This window comes from Hylobates moloch, unplaced genomic scaffold (assembly GCF_009828535.3).
Source record: "Hylobates moloch isolate HMO894 unplaced genomic scaffold, HMol_V3 SCAFFOLD_10, whole genome shotgun sequence".
Classification (NCBI taxonomy): domain Eukaryota; kingdom Metazoa; phylum Chordata; class Mammalia; order Primates; family Hylobatidae; genus Hylobates; species Hylobates moloch.
Genome location: NW_026652285.1, coordinates 87,838,526 through 87,850,208, shown reverse-complemented (window position 1 = coordinate 87,850,208; position 11,683 = coordinate 87,838,526). Strand labels below are relative to the sequence as shown.

Below are 11,683 nucleotides of genomic sequence, written 5' to 3'. Positions count from 1 at the left end.
ATTCATTGCTTTAAAGTGAGTTTTCAAAGGTCTCTGTTAAGTACAAGTATCAGTTAGAAATTCGTTGTGGTGCAATAGAAAGGTATGTCCCTGTGTATTGAGGACAATTGCAATTTGAAATCTATCTCTGCTATATGGCCAAGGATCACTCTCAACTCCCTTTTTTTCTTTTTTAATCTGGAAAGTAGGATTGCATTAATCTGCTCAGCGGGGTTAGTTGGAAATGGAAATATCAAAGAATAGGTGAGTATAAAGAATGTTTGCAAATGTTTAATTATATATTGCTAATGTTACTTATTGTGACTTGCCAGTCATTTCTACTGTCTTAAATTGAATTTATTAGGCTTCAGAGTGAAGATTCTTTAGGACAGATAAGCTTTGTGTGTGGTGTGTGTGTGTGTGTGTGTGTGTGTGAGCTTTTACATGAAGAGATTTACCATAAGAAATTGACACCTGTAATTTTGGAGGCCGGCAAGTGTCACGGTTTGCAAGTCTGCAGGGTGAGTTCACAACCTGGAGACTCAGGCTGATGGTTGAGTTTCAGTCCTAAGGCCAGCAGACTTGAACCCCAGTTTAGGTGTGAAGGGAGGAAAAATGCTGATGTTCCAGTTTGAAGGCCATTAAGCATGAAAAATCCTCTCTTACCTGGGGGAGGGTCAGCCTTTCTGTTCTACTTAGACCTTCAACTGATTTGGTGAGGCCCATTCACATTAGGGAGGGCCGTCTGCTTTACTCAGTTTAACAATTTAAATGTTAACCTCATCTAAAAGCACGCTTAAGGAAACACCCAGAATATTGTGTGACTAAATATCTGGGCATTGCATGGTCCAATCAAGTTGATACATAAAATTAAGCCATCACAATATCGTAAGAAGTACAGGAGATCCAAGGGCAGGGACAGAAAGAGAGGTAGATGGGAGAATCAAACCCACTGGATTGGAAAGTTTCCAGTGATCCTCTAGTATTACGTTAATTCGCTCATTTAAAAGATGAAAACTCTAAGTCCAGATAGGCATCTAGGATGTGTTACAGGTAGGTAGTTAGGCGTGAGCCAGAGAGAAGACGGCTCTTCCCCCACGCACTAGAAGTGTCAGGTGCTGGTTTGGCAATTCTGATATTGCCTCTCTGAGAGTGATGATTTAGCAGCGTCAGGGAGAGGCCATTTCCTGATAGTCCACACCTGTTAACAACAAAACAGTCAATGAAATCAGAGCCCAGGGAGAAGAAACTTCCTGGGCATGCGTATTAAGAGGAAAATGGCGAAGTATGATCTTCCGGGTACACTCCACCAGAAAAAGGAAAAAAGCTTCGGAGGGGCATGCCAATAATTCCTTTAACACATGACGCATGCTCACTTCCCAAGGCTAAGGAGGGCTCTGTGCATGCGGACAGCCCACCCTAAGGGAAGAATCGTGGGAAAGAGGTGAGTTTCCCTTAGGAAAGTCCCAAGATTACAGTTAAACGGGGCACTGACTTTCTCTCTTTAACCTTCGTGTGCCTGCGTGGGTCTTTTCCATGCACACCTTCATTTCTTTCCTGTTCTAAGGCATTTTAAAATGAACTTTCATTCCTGCTCTGGAACTTGACTCAGTCGCTTTTTCTGCTTTGTGCCCTTCAGTCGAACTCTTCCTTCTTAGGAGGCAAGAATTGACATTGCTGCAGACGTGGACGGATACGTCCGCCGGTAACTCGTAGTAACTCCGGTCTCTTCTCCCGTAATAGGTGGAGTCACAAAAGGAGAGGCTGCAGGACCAGACCAGAATCCCCTGTGCCCTAAGGTTTCCTCTCCCCCTTTACCACGTCTATGTCTCTCCTTTCCCAAGGAAAAATTCAAACAGTGCATTAATTTTTCAGAGTAAAGGTTTCTTTTTTGTTCTTATAAGTGGACATTGAAGGGACTTTACATTTGACAATGTAAAGCTTTTAGATTTGAGGTTTCATGATCTTATTAGAAAAGTTTGAACAACAATTTATACCTTCTCTGCTTCTTATACCTTTGAGAGTGAAGTAAGATCCCTGAGCTAGGAGGCAGACAGAGCAAGTTTGTGTTATCCTGAACAAATGATTGATGGCATGAACGCTCTGGGCTGGAAGACATTAGAAAGGCTTCTTATCCACCTTTCTCCCACAAGGGGTAGTAATGCTAAATAAAATATCTACCAAGTGGCTGTCCCCTTTGAATATCTCCAAAAAGGAGAACTGACACCCACTTTCTGAGAACCTATTGTACATCAGGCACTTCAACCAGCATTTCAATGTGTTATGAATTTAATTCCAATAACCACTCTATGTGGTAATTATGATTATCTATAATTTACGTGTGCAAAAATTGAGCTTGAGAGAGATGAAATATTTTGGCCAAAGTTCAGGACACATTAGCTGTAAATTTGCTTTCTAGCCTAGGTGTGTGTTTGCCTCTAAAGTCTGTCTACCATGTAGCAGTTAGGAGCACAGATTTTGGTATCATCTGCAGCTGAGTTTGGATCCTGAGTCTTCACCTTTTTAACATTATAGCTCTGGCCTTGCAGCCTGTTTCTTCAACTGAAAAAAAAAAAGAAGGAAAAATAATACCAAACTCAGAAAGACTTCATGAGGATCGAGTCTGTTTGAATTGCTTTTCATCGCACCTTCTACATGTAAATGCTCAGCAAATGATAGGTGTTTTTAATAATACAACTCTCAGTAACTTCATTGGCGCTGCTGTCGAGACTATCTGCAGTGAAGCGGATAATTTCCTCTGCATCTACAGCCTTCATCCACTTCAGAAACTCATGATAGGAGCAGCTCTTTCTTTCCCTCCTCTCCTCACCCTATAGCAACATAGACAAAATCCATTATTTACACTGCCTCAAACAGCCTGAGCTTTAGGAAAACAAACAGAATCATTAGAATAGTCAACCAACTAAGATATCTGCCACTTCTATCTTGCGTGGGATAGGTGTTCCTTATCAGAGCGAGTGACAGGTACATCCATTCAGTGGGCGAGAAACAGCTTTTTATTCCGTGCATTTCATTAATTCGCTGCCAAGAAGAGAACCCCAGTCAAAGGTAAAAACAATTCTGCCTCTAGCTGTACGTAATTGTCCAGCAGCAGAAAGGAGTGTGATGGAGGTGCCTGTCAGTGTTTGAAAGCAGAGCAGATGTTTTCAATTGCTCCCTTCTTTGTAATTCTACCCTGGAAATAAGAATTTCATGAACCTCACAAAGGGACATACATGGTAAAAATAAATAAATAAAGATGAACAGTATGGGATAACAGAGTGAACACATTTAAAGCCATTGAATGAGACTATTTGGGAATTATTTTTCCAATCAGATCAGTACCCAGTGAACACAATTGTACCTGTGAATACCTTGTAGTTGAAAAAAAGTCAGGTTTTTTGAATGTGCTCTTTATAATAGAAAAATAGCATTTCTTTATGATGCCAGGATTCAGCATTGGTCAACACTTGTATGAGAAGCTTTATTATTCTAACAGATTTTGTTTACAAGCAGAAAATATTGGTAAATCTCATATAACATAAGGATGTATCAATAGTTCCATATGCTGTGCTTTAATAGAGTTGTATAAGGTTTCTAAAGATAAGTCAGCGTCACTGAAAATAAAGAGTCAGAAATAACCTAACAAATGAGTGATTCCATAGAACTATTATATTCGTTTTACAGATAGGGAACTGAGATATGAAGAAGTTAACTTACCTAAGATCAGAGAATGAGTCAAGGACAGAGCAGGACCATGTCATCAAATTTAGCGAAACTTGAACTATGTGAGTAAATAATCTTATTTCTTTCTTTCTAGTAGAGTTGAGTGCAATAATTTGAAGGGTAATTAAAACAATTTGAATTCCAGTTTTCAAGCTTATCTAGTAAAAGCTCAGTATACCAAAGAAAGAGGGTACTAATTCAAGAATATAATGCCAATTTTTACTTTCTACAGTCTTGCTTTGACATGATAATGAGAAAACAATCAGTCCAAAATGAGTCTTAGATAGGAATCAGCACCTCTGAAAACAAATGTCTCCAACAGGAAAAAGCATGTTTATACCTGCTTCTTGAAAGGAGATATTCTGCGGCCTCATTAAGAGAAAAGCACATTACACAGGAAGGAAGTGGGGTTTGAAAATTGCTCTAGGTGATTCACAACATCTCGTTGACATCTTAGAATCCCATTCTTTAGAGGGAACTTAGGTGCTACCTTGAGCCATCCTATCTGTGCAGCATACCATCCCTGAGCAGCATTCACTGGGCACAAAAGCCCAGCTATATTTTGAAGCCTCCATTGAAATAATACAGCTAGAATTTGACACATGAGTTTGAACCGTCTATCAGCTAATAGAACGTTCTTTCTTATTTTGCCCTTCTCTCTCTGGAGCTGCATTTCTTAGTCTTTGTTGGGCCTTCAGCAACCTCTAAAAGTAAGCCCTGCTTCGCAACTGCCATTTAGATATTGGAGACCACGATCATGTGCACCCCATGCCTTCTCGTTTACAAACCACTACCCAGTTCTTGCCACTTGGAAATACTATACAGTGTTCGGTGCTGTGATGGTTAATTTTACATGTCAATTTGGCTAAGTATAGGGCCCATTTTTTTGGTACAATGCCAGTCTAGATGTTGCTGTGTAGGTATTTTTTAGATGTGATTAGTATTTAAATCAGACTTTCAGTGATGCAGTTTATCCTCCATGATGTGTGTGTGTGTGTGTGTGTGTGTGTGTGTGTGTTTAGAGGGGCTGTCTTCCAATCATTTGAAAGCCTTGAGGGCAAAGACTGAAGTTCTTTTTCGGTGGAGAACCTTGCCTGATACAGGTGCTGTGCCTCTATAATGATTTGCAGAATTAAATAGATAGCAGCATCACAGATTGAGATAGTGAATTACTGTGATGCAGTAGGGTTTTCAGGAGACTTTAACAATTGTGGATAAATCACAATATCTTTCAATACTCAGTATGTTGAGATACTTACAGATGTTTGGTGAGGATAAATATATGTGAAGAACATAATACAAGACGTTTTCACAGTCTTATTTCTAGCCTGTTGTCCACACTGTAGACAAGCCAGTGTTAGGAATGACATTAGCCTGAGAGATGAAGGGTGTTTCGTCTCCCTAGTGACAGCAATGGCCAGATAAACAAGCCCCCACCATGGGTACAGGGATTTAACACTTATAAATGATTTTTGCAAGTATTGTATCAAAGGATTCTGATTTCAATTCCAAAAACTAGATATTGACCCTATTTTATAAATACAAATGAAGGCCTGGGAATATAAAATGATTTGCTCAAGACCTCTAAACTCATATGTGGTAGAACTCCAAGTCTGATATTCTCCCCGCACATCTTTCCATGCCTTTATCCAAATAAATAGGCAGAAAAGAGATGGGATTCTTCTGTGGCTGTGCTGCTCACTCAAGGGAGTCTGAACCATTTTGACCAGGAAAAGCCAAAAGGAAAGGCCTCTGCCAAGGTCAGACCACACATTGCCTGAAGTCATTGTTCTCCATTCCAGCCCCAAGAACTCTGCGAGATCAATGAAAGCATACATTGAGAAATAAAAGTCATGAGAAAAATTTACAAATTAGCTAGCTTTCATTTCCTGTTGGCTTTTCCAGCACATGCTTGGCACCAGATGAGAGTAATGTGGTAATGCAGTAAAATATCCCTGTGAGACACTATCTGCTTAGAGACAGGAGGCAGTGAGATGCTTCAGCCCTTGATGCCCTAAGGGCCTGTCTGGACATCGTGAGGTTTTCTCAGAAGCCAATGTAATAGACTTTCTGTCATATCAAGTAAGTTTGTTTTTTAGGGAATTTCAAGGCATCAACATTATCTATATTTCCACTGCTGGCTCTGATTTGGAAATGCCAATACAGTTGGTGTGCTTTATATTTACTTGATCTCTAAAAAAAATGTGTGAGCTCAATCTTGTCTTGTCCTAACTGGCATAATTATTCATCATGGATGTGTTTCATGGGATTAGAATCAGTAACAGGAAGTCACAGTGTGCCCTATTTTAACAAAAACAAATGCTAGGCCCTGAACATGGAAAACAGATTCAACAAGGGAGTTAACCCTCACATTGGAAAATTATTCTCATGATGTAATAGTGACAGCGATGATTTATTGAGCACCTACTATGGGCCAGGTAGTTTATTGATGTTATTTATAATGCTCATAACTACTCTGCAAAGCATGTAAAAGAAAATTGATACTTGGTAAAGGAAAGTATCTTGCTGAAGGTCACATATTTAGAAAATATCTAACCCAGGCTGGTTTCTCCAGCAGGTGTTTCTGCTACCACACTGAAGTGTTTGTCTTCAGATCATATATAAAACATGTTAATTATTTATAAGGAATATGTATATATGTGTACACATACTAATATGGAGTTTACATTTTAATTATAAGGAAGATATATATATATATGGATATGGAATATAAATTTTAATTATAAGGAAGACATATACATATATACTGATATGACATATAAATGAAATTTCTGACAAAAAGAACTATTTCATTAAAATAAGTATACTTATCTTTTAGTACCTAAAAAGAAGTTACAGTTGTATTAGGTGTTCAATTAATATTTGTGAAATAAAAAAATGCATCATTTATTCCAGTTGATCCAAAGGGTTGCATCTATGACCTTTTCTCCTACCACCCCGTCAGAAAATTTTGTAAAAAGAAATTCATTTATTTTTTCAGCAAGCATGCACAGAGAACATATATATACTTGTGGCAGATACAGTTCTAGGCAACGGGACACAGTTATGGGAGAAAACATTCTAGCTTCTAGAGAGGACACAATCTGGGGATAACAGACTTCTAAACTGACAATGTCAAACAATGTGATAAGTCATACAGGTATGTGCATGTGGGCCCTAAGACAGCACAGAGGAAGACTCTATAGACAGCTTTAGAAAGAGGTAAAAACCTGGAGTATTCCAGTGCCTGATCAAATGCAACAATCCTTTGTCTTCTCATGTTTTCATACATTCAAATAGGCTTTTCATTATGTGTAATTTTAGGTTTTTATCCTAGAGTTATAGGACCATGAGATTTGAAAAGTGTGTTAGTCACTTTGAAATCAGATGTTCATTTTTTTTGCCATAGAATAGAATGGAAAATTGAAAAGCTTCACTGCTACACAACCCTAGATATAAGAGGGTTGTGAATTCAGTTGTATGTTTCATAGGACCTCTTATTGTATCTAGGGTTTCTAAGTGATGTGTAGCAGTGGAGCTTTTCAATTTCCTGTTCTATGGCAAAAAACAAACATCTGACTTTAAAATGACCAACATGCTTTTCAAATCTCATGCAGCGAAAGTGATAAAAGGAACTGAGATCTAGATAATGAGCAAAAAACTGGATGCTGTAGCTGCCCTAGGAGGGCAGGGTCAAGGTGGGGAAAAATGTTGGGGGCTGTTGTTTGGGGTCTTCATGCTGGAAAAATTGGGGTTCAAGCTCCAGTGGAGTCAGGAGAGGAGAATCTGTGCATGCTCAGGGTAAGGGCTGAGATTTATACTTCTGCATTAAGCCAGAACACTCAAAGATCTACAGCTTCAATTAAAGGTGGAATAAACTCAAACTTGCGTTTCTGAGCAACCATATTGTTCACAGCAACCTGTCCCTGTGTGCAGCTTGGAGCCTTGGAGATCATACCGTAGTCTATGGTATGCTGTGTTATCTCTTTTTTATGAGAATATCTCTTATGTGTTCTGTATAATTTTCCATTAAAATAAGCCAATTTCACTTGCCCTTGGCTCTTAAAATATATAGTGAAATATTTCATAATATAAAATAGTTTTTCATAAACTTGCCTAAATAGATACACATTAGAAGGGTTTGTTCCAATTTACATTTTCTCCAAGTGTTTATTGCAAAGCCCATTCTTATATTTTTATGCCAACCTCTGGGTAATATACAAAAAAATAGTTCAATCTATGCCAACTTAATAGGATAAAAATAACACATCTTGTAAAATGTAAGGCACATGTATTGGCTCCTGTGTGAAGTCAGACACCCATTGACATGTGTATTGACTGTGGTTGTTTCACCTGTGAATTATTTTTATATGTTTATATATCAGTTTCCAGTTTTTCAATTCAGCTGCTTTTATTTTTCCTTTTTTGTTGTTGATGGCTAATTATACTTAGTATTTATACAGCATGCATTTCTCTGTTTCAAGCACCATTTTTAATGCTTAAATCACTGTTGTTCATTGAATCCTTACAATAAACCCTATAGGCTAGGTACTATTATTGTCCCCCTTGATACAGAGGAGAAAACTGGTTCAGAGATGTTAAGTAACTGATAAAGACAGAATAAAAATTGGGGGATTTAACCCTTCTGTTTAGTATTTCTGCTGTTACTCATGTTGAATTATTTTGTTGTGTGCTTTGTAATTAAAAATTGTGAACTCATCTTCAGTGAGGTTTCATCTAGAAGAACCCAGTGAGTCCTGAGATGAAGACATGATCATCCGGAGAAGATTATGATTTGCCTATATTAGACATTGCAGATATTTCACTAGCAATTTGTAAAAATTTTACTGAGATATAATTAACATGCCGTAAAGTTTACTTGTTTTAAATATACAATTCACCAAAGCAATTTTGAGCAAAAATAACAAAGCTGGAAACATCACACTACCTAACTTTCAGTATACTACAAAGCTATAGTAACCAAAATGGTGTGGTACTGGCCTTAAAAACAGAACAGTGAAACAGAATAGAGAACACAGAAATAAATCCATGCACTGACAGCAAATTGATTTTCAACAAAGATATCAAGAACAGTCTCTTCAATAAATACTGCTGGCAAAACTGTATATCCAGTTTTCTTCATATGCAGAAAAATGAAAACTAGACTCCTATCTCTCACCAAATACAAAAATCAACTCAAAATGGGTTAAAGACTTAAATGTAAGACCCAAAATGATAAAACTACCAGAAAAAAACACAGGGGAAACATTTCATGACATTGGCTTCAGCAATAACTTTTTTTGAGTAAGAACTCGAAAGCACAAGCAAACAAAAGCAAAAATAGACAAATGGAATTACATCAAGCTAAAAAGCTTCTACACAGCAGAGGAAACAATCAGCAGACAGAAGAGGCAACTTATGTAATGATAGAAAAATTTGCCCACCATCTATCTGACAAAGGACTAATATCCAGAATGTATAAGAAACTCAAACAACTCAATAGCAAAAAAATAACCAAATCTAAAAATGGACAAAATACTTGAATAGACATTTCTCAAAAGAAGACATACAAATGGCTAACAGGTACATGAAAACGTGTGATATCACTAATCATCAAGGAAATGCAAACCAAAACCACAATGAGATATCACTTCACCCCATTTCGAGAATGCCTATTATCAAAACAAAACAAAACAAAAAAATCCGCAAATGCTGGTGTGGATGTAGAGAGAGGGCAACTTTTCAAAAAATGTATTATTATTATTTTTACTTTTAGAGATAGAATCTTGCTCTGTTGCCCAGGCTGGAGTACAGTGGCCTGATCATGGCTAACTGCAACCTAGAACTCTCAGGCTCAAGGGGATCCTCCTGCATTAGCCTCCTGAGTAGCTGAGACTACAGGCACACACCACCATGCATGGCTAAAAAAGAGAAACTCATGCACTGTTGGTGAGGATGTACATTTGTAGAATCATTATGGAAAACAGTATGAAAAGTTTCCACAAAATTAAAAACTAAGTTACCATATGATCCAACAATCGCACAACTGGATATTACACATCCAAAGGAAATGAAATAAGTATGTTGAAGAGGTATCTGCACTCCCATGTTTATTATAGCAATACCCAAGATATGGAATCAACCTAAGTATCCATCAACAGATGAATGTATAAAATGTATAAAGATACACAATCAGCCTAAGTATCCATCAACAGATGAATGTATAAAATGTATAAAGATACACAATCAGCCTAAGTATCCATCAACAGATGAATGTATAAAATGTATAAAGAAAATGTGTGGATATACACAATGGAATACTATTCAGATGTTAAAAAGAATGAAATCCTGTCATTTATGGCAACATGAAAAGTTGGAGGACGTTATGGTAGATGAAATAAGCCAGGCACAAAAAGACAAAAACCACATGATCTCACACACATGTGGAATCTAAAAACATCGACCTTATAGAAATAGAAAGTAGAACTGTGGTTACCAGAGGCTGGAGAGTGAAGAGGCAAGTGGGATGGGGAGAGATTAGTTAATGAATACAAAGTTATGGTTAAATAAGAGGAATAAGTTCTGGTCTTCTGTTGCCCAGTAGGGTGACTATGGTTAACAGTGTTGTATTGTGTATCTCAAAATAGCTAGAGGAGGGAATTTTGAATTTTCTTATAACAAAAAATTATAAATATTTGGGATAATGCTAAATAGCCCCACTTTGATTATTATACAACCTTGCCTTGAGTTAGGACACACTCTGAGGAACAACATGCTCTAGAGTTTCCTCAGCATCAGGCTGATACTGAAGGTTCACCCAAAATCATGCCCTTGCTTGGTTTTGTCCCATTCCTCCCACTTTTACCTTATTGATCTTTCCTGACAGCATGTTCTTAATAAATACCATGTGCTTGATTTATCATTTCAGACACTACTGTGTGCGGAATTAGTGGGTTCTTGGTCTCACTGACTTCAAGAATGAAGCCGCGGACCCTCCTGGTGAGTGTTACAGCTCTTCAGGTGGCGCGTCCGGAGTTGTTCGTTCCTTCTGATGTTCGGATGTGTTCGGAGTTTCTTCCTTCTGGTGGGTTCGTGGTCTCGCTGGCTCAGGAGTGAAGCTGCAGACCTTCGCGGTGAGTGTTGTAGCTTTTAAGGCGGCGCGTCTGGAGTTGTTCGTTCCTCCCGGTGGGCTCGTGGTCTCGCTGGCTTCAGGAGTTCGTTCCTCCCGGTGGGCTCGTGGTCTCGCTGGCTTCAGGAGTGAAACTGCAGACCTTCGCGGTGAGTGTTACAGCTCATAAAAGCAGCATGGACCCAAAGAGTGAACAGTAGCAAGATTTATTGCAAAGAGCGAAAGAACAAAGCTTCCACAGTGTGGAAGGGGACCCGAGTGGGTTGCCGCTGCTGGCTCGGGCAGCCTGCTTTTATTCTCTTATCTGGCCCCACCCACGTCCTGCTGATTGGTAGAGCCGAGTGGTCTGTTTTGACAGGGCACTGATTGGTGCATTTACAATCCTTGAGCTAGACATAAAGGTTCTCCAAGGCCCCACCAGAGCAGCTAGATACAGAGTGTCGATTGGTGCACTCACAAACCTTGAGCTAGACACAGGGTGCTGATTGGTGTGTTTACAAACCTTGAGCTAGACATAAAGGTTCTCCAAGGCCCCACCAGAGCCGCTAGATACAGAGTGTCGATTGGTGCATTCACAGAACCTGAGCTAGACACAGGGTGCTGATTGGTGTATTTACAATCTCTGAGCTAGACATAAAGGTTCTCCACATCTCCATCAGACTCAGGAGCCCAGCTGGCTTCACCCAGCAGATCCTGCACCAGGGCTGCAGGCGGAGCTGCCTGCCAGTTGCGCTCACACTCCTCAGCCCTTGGATGGTTGATGGGACTGGGCGCCGTGGAGTAGGGGGTGGCGCTCGTCGGGGAGGCTCTGGCCGCACAGGAGCTCATGGAGGGGGTGGGAGGCTCAGG

At 39.2% G+C, this 11,683-nt stretch overlaps 2 long non-coding RNA genes across 2 annotated transcripts; one reads left to right on the top strand and one right to left on the bottom strand.

Annotated features, from left to right (window-relative positions):
• Positions 1 to 248: 248 nt before the first annotated feature.
• On the bottom strand, positions 249 to 1,603 carry LOC131384465 (uncharacterized). The gene is made up of 2 exons (XR_009215341.1): positions 1,475 to 1,603; positions 249 to 1,180 (listed from the first exon to the last, which is right to left on the bottom strand). It is a non-coding gene; the product is annotated as an uncharacterized LOC131384465 (long non-coding RNA).
• LOC116474352 (uncharacterized) lies at positions 1,341 to 5,572 on the top strand. The gene is made up of 3 exons (XR_004249658.1): positions 1,341 to 1,423; positions 3,667 to 3,767; positions 5,367 to 5,572. It is a non-coding gene; the product is annotated as an uncharacterized LOC116474352 (long non-coding RNA).
• The last annotated feature ends 6,111 nt before the right edge of the window (positions 5,573 to 11,683 follow it).